General features: G+C 39.8%; 1 protein-coding gene and 1 long non-coding RNA gene across 4 annotated transcripts in view; one reads left to right on the top strand and one right to left on the bottom strand.

Moving 5' to 3' along the window:
• Positions 1 to 204: 204 nt before the first annotated feature.
• LOC140469346 (uncharacterized) lies at positions 205 to 2,927 on the bottom strand. Its single transcript, XR_011956072.1, has 2 exons — positions 2,621 to 2,927; positions 205 to 570 (listed from the first exon to the last, which is right to left on the bottom strand). It is a non-coding gene; the product is annotated as an uncharacterized lncRNA (long non-coding RNA).
• Positions 2,928 to 2,950: 23 nt separating this feature from the next.
• mapkap1 (MAPK associated protein 1) overlaps positions 2,951 to 6,000 on the top strand; it is a 326,447-nt gene continuing 323,397 nt past the window's right edge. For 2 of the 3 annotated variants that reach the window (XM_072565772.1, XM_072565770.1), the window contains exon 1: positions 2,952 to 3,135. The gene's annotated coding sequence lies outside the window, so the exon portion shown is untranslated. Of the gene's footprint in view, positions 3,136 to 6,000 lie in introns of all 3 variants that reach the window. The other variant, XM_072565771.1, reaches the window with a different exon arrangement.

Here is a 6,000-nt window from a genome sequence, read left to right as displayed (position 1 = left end):
TTTTAACATTTAAAACGCATCTCGATGGGTATCTGAATTGGAAGAGTTTAGAAGGATATGGGCCAAGTGCTGGCAAATGGGACTGGACTAGTTTGGGGGACCAAAGGGTCTGTTTCCGTGCTGTACATCTCTATGACTTTATGACGTCGAGCGATATTTTCCCTGACTGAATGCCAAAAATATTTCCAGTCAATCAGACAACTAGAAATTTGACATTTTATTTATTGATCCCAGCTTTTTTAAAGAAAGTCTCCAACATCAGGCAAATCAGTTACAAATACATCTTGAAAACAGATCATTGGGCCCACACAATCACATTGATGTTTATCCTCCACACTAACAGTAGCCCAAATCCTGTGGGTCTGTTCTGGTCCAATGTCACTTTATTTTCTTTTTCTTCAACCACCGAATCATTAATTCACAAATGTTAACATGGAGGTAGAAATTCAGTTAAGATTCTTCCAACCGTCCACAAATGTTCCATGGAAGATCAGCAGAAAACCTTGACAAAATGAAAAGTAAGCTATATCTGTAACAACAAAGCAATTGCTTTGAAAACTTTGGCAGCATCTGTGGAGAGAAAGCAGAGTCAAACTTTTAGGTCCAGTGACCCTTCTTCTTCAGCTGTTTCTGATTTCCAGCATCTGCAGTTTTTCTTTGGCTTTTCCTGTAATTTCTGCTGAATTTTATACTTTTCCACTAGCATTAAGTCAGAACCTCCACAGAAATTCCAGATCATCGAAACTGCTTCACTTATTTTGAATCTAGTACAATACATTTTGTCAACCGTCTGGAAAAACAGCTTTTCTTGCACTATGTCTAAATCTTTTTTACTTACTCATTTTATCATGGGAAAAGTTCCACTGAATCTGCTTGTACCCTTTCTCCTGCCTCAATATCCTTCCTTTAGTGCAGATTCTAAAACTACACATAACATTTTCAATTGTGGCCTATCATCACAGTGCAAATTTTATATTCTATACCGTGTAGAACAGCAATACTTCACTAGTTTTTCTAATTAAATTAAAATGTCTCAGAGGATAATATCTTGAAGCAGTATCAGCTGTGGCACAGTACTGGCACTTTAACCTCTGAATGACATTCATGGATTCAAGTTTCACTTCAGGCCATAAGCACAAAAATTAAGGCTAACACTTATGTGTAGTACTGTGCAGTGTTTCACTGCCAGAGATGTCCTTTGGATAAGACATGAAGTTGAGATCGTCATAGAATCCTTACAGTATGAAAACAAGGCCACGTGGCCCAACAAACCTGCACATCTTTGGTTTGTGGGAGGAAACCATCCATACTTTCAGGTGGATATAAAACAACACAAGATGCTGTTTAAAAAAAAGTGTTACACTTGGTGTCCTGGCTATTATTAATCCCTCAATGAACATCACAAAAATTATTTGTTGCTCAAATCACTTTGTTATTTCTGTGAGCCTACTATGTACAATTATGTGTTTTCTACTTCACAACATTTCAAATGTATTTACTTGATTGTAAAATACATTTAAATATCTGGTAGTTGTTAAAGCTGAGGTCTAAATCTAAGACTTTCTTTAAAACTGAACACCTCATTTATTATGTGGAGGAGCTGGTGTTGGACTGGGGTGGACAAAGCTAAAAGTCACATAACACCAGGTTATAGTCCAACAGATTTATTTGTAAACCTCATTTATTAACATTGAATTCTAATTACCATTTTCCTGCTCAGTCCACTGCCTGATTAATACCCTTTTTAGCTTCAAAGGGATTCTGATCCTCAGAAGTTATTATGCCTCTTATTTGAATATGATCAGCCTCCTCCTAATTTCATATCTTTGAACTGTTTGCCAATGGCTTCCAACATGGTATTTTATCAAAGATTTTCTTAAAGCCAATGTATTCCACATCCATTACATCTCCCCATTTTCAATATATTGCCATCTCAAATAACTATCAAGATTTCAGACATATGCTTCCTTTCTGAAATCCATCAGAAATGCCTCTTACCCCCAAAACGTGTAGTATCATACCTCAAGCTTTATCCACATGGTGTATATCGATTGGCTACATCCTAGTTGCATTTGTGGAAATACTTTTAGAATTCTAATCAATTGCAGCCAGAAAATGAACAATGATGGTTCCCATCCTGAATTTACTGCAACAGTTTGAAAAATAATTCACAAGGGCAAATTTTCTAGATTTGAAGGTGCCGGTGTTGGATTGGAGTGTACAAAGTTAAAAACCACACAACACCAGGTTATAGTCCAACAGGTTTACTTGGAAACACTACCTTTCAGAATGCTGCTCCTTAATGAGGTAGTTATGGAACAGGACCGTAAGACACAGAATTTATAGCAAAAGATTACAGTGTCATCTTTTGCCATCAATTGTGTCTTACGGTCCTGATCCACAACTACCTGATGAAGCAGCAGCGCTCCGAAAGCTAGTGTTTCCAAGTAAACCTGTTGGACTATAACCTGGTGTTGTGTGATTCTGAAAATTTTCTACAGATCGTGATTTACTCTACAGTTTACCGGTACAGCAATTAAAGAACTTGTGTAGCAAAGTAATATAACGATTGACTCTGAATAAAACATTCATGAAAACATTAGTAGCACAAAGAACTCACTGGAGGAGGAAAAGTACATTGTAGATGTAAACAATTTAAGGTCGGAATCCAGACGCCCCACTAGTAGCTCAATTCAAAACAATTGACCCAGTACGCAGCAAGGGACCGTCGGTCACAGCAACCTGCTTCACGCCAGCTCGAGACCTCTCCTGCCCCTCATTGATTGGCAATAGTTTTCCCAATGCTCCAATCAGTGACGACTTTCCCCAGGAGGACTCAATCTGATTGAGCACTGACACTGCCAATCTAGGCTGGCTTTCCGGCAGTAGGTTTGGTTGCGTGTCGGTCCCGCCTTCGCAGCCGAGTGCGGTTGGTGCTCAATCAGCGGCGGATAACGTTCCGGGGCCCGAGGTACGGGGTCGAGAGTATGACTGACGTGTTCGGAATGATCTCCGTAAACGGTGGGAATAAGGCCACGATCTGAGATTTTCAATGCCGAAGGAAGCGCCGGCGATGTAGAGGTGACACACGTGTTCGAAAGCCTGACCAACCGCCGAGAAGTGCTGAAATCGACGGTATGTTTTTCTTCGAGTTTGCTACCTGTCAGTCTGAGTTGCTCGCACTAGGCCGCTGTTGGAGCCTGATGCTGGAGTAACAGCCTCACTGCCGGCCTCCACCACACACACGGCTATTACTCTCCTGACCCAGTTTGTTTACCGTATTTCGTCTGCCTCTTTGGTCAAAAGAGCGGAGAGTTTGTTTATCTGCCGGCTTTGGCGTAACTCATTAGGCCTGCGGTGGTTTTCAGGGGTCAAAACATTCTAGTCCCAAGTTGTTCAAAAGTCCTTCGGAAATATGTTAGTATTTAGGAATAAAATAATGCCATCCAGACCAACACCCCCCTCCTCCCCACCTCACAAAGCTGGTAGGTGGCACACCCGTTACACTGGTTTATTCTCTCATTTATCACGATACGTGGCAACTAAGAATACAATGCCAATGTGATTAGTCATTCACTGTGATCATTTTGCATACGTTAATGGATGTGTAGGAGTAAACAGGCTGTAGCAGTGGCAAAGGGTTCGTAGGACAAGGTTTCTTATGTTTGAAAACTAGTGTATAGATTGCACATGTAACCTCTTAAATTTTTTTCATTTCAACTGATGTTGGTTATTTCATATTATGGATGGAATCTGAGATTTTACTTGTATGATTTCTTGAGAGCTGAAGCTGACAATTTCAAATTATAAGTTGTAAACGAGGGATAGAAGTTTGTAGATTTTTTTTCTCTCTCCTGGTAGCTAGTTAGGGAACACTGAACATTTTGAAAAATTCAAATAGGTCATTTTAACCGAGAGAACTACACATCAAGATTTCACGTTTGAACAAGATATTCAAAAATGAATTAGCATGTATGATTTAAGTTGCCTCTATAACTTATATCTGTATGTTATGTGCTCAAGCTTGCTTTCTTCAATTTTTTAAAGACCTATAAATCTTGGAGTTATTTGAAAGATGCTGTTTGGATGTGGTATGTGAACTCGATGGACTAAATAGCCTGCTTTCTCACTCGGGAGTCTATAATAAATTTACTTCTGTATGGACAGTATGCCATAGTCCCGTGGAGAACCTTTGTCAGTTACAACTGTTCTTAGAAATAGAACTTTGACTGACTTTCTCTTGATTGTGGAAACCTCAGTCTCTTGTTCTGATTACTTTTCCAGTACTTCCATGCTAATCTGTTCCTTTCTTTTTTGCAATAAATCACCTATAGTATCTTGCCTCAGCTGAAGCTATTAGAAAAATCTTCCATCTTCTTTCTTTATAAAATTCAAACTGATATTAAGTCTCACCCATCTTCTGTGTGATAAATAGTAACGCTTGTGTTTTACTTTGCTTACAGTACGTGTCTATCTGTCAATAATTTTGGCTAACTTAGTGAGCTGCAAATCATATTAGGCCTAAACAGCAGTTAAAAATCTCTCCCATGAAACACCTGGATGAACTGAGACCGCAGAGCCTTCCGAACATTAGTTTCCATGATAACATTGTTGGCCTGGGATATCTTCAAACAGAACTTTAAGTTAATTATTTCTCACTTACAATTTCTCTAGTTGTTTTATAGCTATATTCCTTTTATTGTGACTCCAACAAACAAACTTATGGGTAACCTTCTGATCTGCTTTTTTTTAAAAGATACAGTATTCTGCCAATTTCCAAAGCTCAGCATTTGAATTACATTACCTTCACAAATGTCATCTCCCCAGAATAAAACATCAATTCTAAAACATTAACATCATTCATAAACTAAATATTTGAAGCACAGTATATAAGTCATGCAGTCATAGAGATATATAGCACGGAAACAGACCGGTTGGTCCCACTTGTCCATGCCGACCAGATATCCCAACCTAATCTATTCATACTTGTTAGCACCCAGCTCATATCCCTCTAAACCCTTCCTATTCATATACCCATCCAGATACCTTTTTAAATGCTGTAATTATACCAGCCTCCTTCATTTCCTCTGGTAGCTCATTCCAAAGATGCACCATCCTTGGCATGAAAAGTTGCCCTTTGAGTCCCTTTTATTTCTTTCCCCTCTAGTTTTGGACGACTCCACCCCAGGGAAAAGACTTGGTCTATTTATCCTATCCATGCCCCTCATGATTTCATAAGGTCACCTCTCAGCCTTCGACACTGCAGGGAAAACAGCCCCAGCCTTTTCAGCCTCTCCCTATAGCTCAAATCCTCCAACCCTGGTAACATCCTTGTAAATCTTTTCTGAATCCTTCTGATAGGAAGGAGACCAGAATTTCACGCAGTATTCCAAAAGTGGCCTAACCAAAGTCCTGTACAGCCGCAACATGACCTCCCAACTCCTATACTCAATATTCTGCCCTATAAAGGAAAACGCACCAAACGTCTTCCTCAATATCCTATCTACCTGCAACTCTACTTTCACGGAGCTGTGAACCTGCACTCAAAGGTCTCTTTGTTCAACTCTCCCTAGGACCTGACCATGAAGTGTGTAAATCCTGCTAAGACTTGCTTTTCCAAAATGCAGCACCTCGCATTTATCCGAATTAAACTCCATCTGTCAACTCTTAGCCCATTGGCCCATCTGGTCAAGATCCTGTTGTAATCTGAGGTAACCTTCTTCGCTGATCACTACACCTCCAATTTTGGTGTCATCTGCAAACATACTAACTATGCCTCTTTTATGCTCATATCCAAGTCATTGATATAAAATGCCGAACAGTAGTGGACGCAGCACTGATCCTTGTGGCACTCCACTGGTCACAGACCTCCAGTCTGAAAAAACAACCCTCCACCATCACCTTCTATCTTCTACCTTTGAGTCAGTTCTGTATCCAAATGGCTAGTTCTCCCTGTATTGCATGAGATCTATCTTTGTTAACCACAGTTTCTCATGGGGA

Source organism: Chiloscyllium punctatum, chromosome 49 (assembly GCF_047496795.1).
Source record: "Chiloscyllium punctatum isolate Juve2018m chromosome 49, sChiPun1.3, whole genome shotgun sequence".
Classification (NCBI taxonomy): domain Eukaryota; kingdom Metazoa; phylum Chordata; class Chondrichthyes; order Orectolobiformes; family Hemiscylliidae; genus Chiloscyllium; species Chiloscyllium punctatum.
Note: the sequence above shows the minus strand (reverse complement) of the source record. Positions and strands in the feature narration are given on the sequence as shown.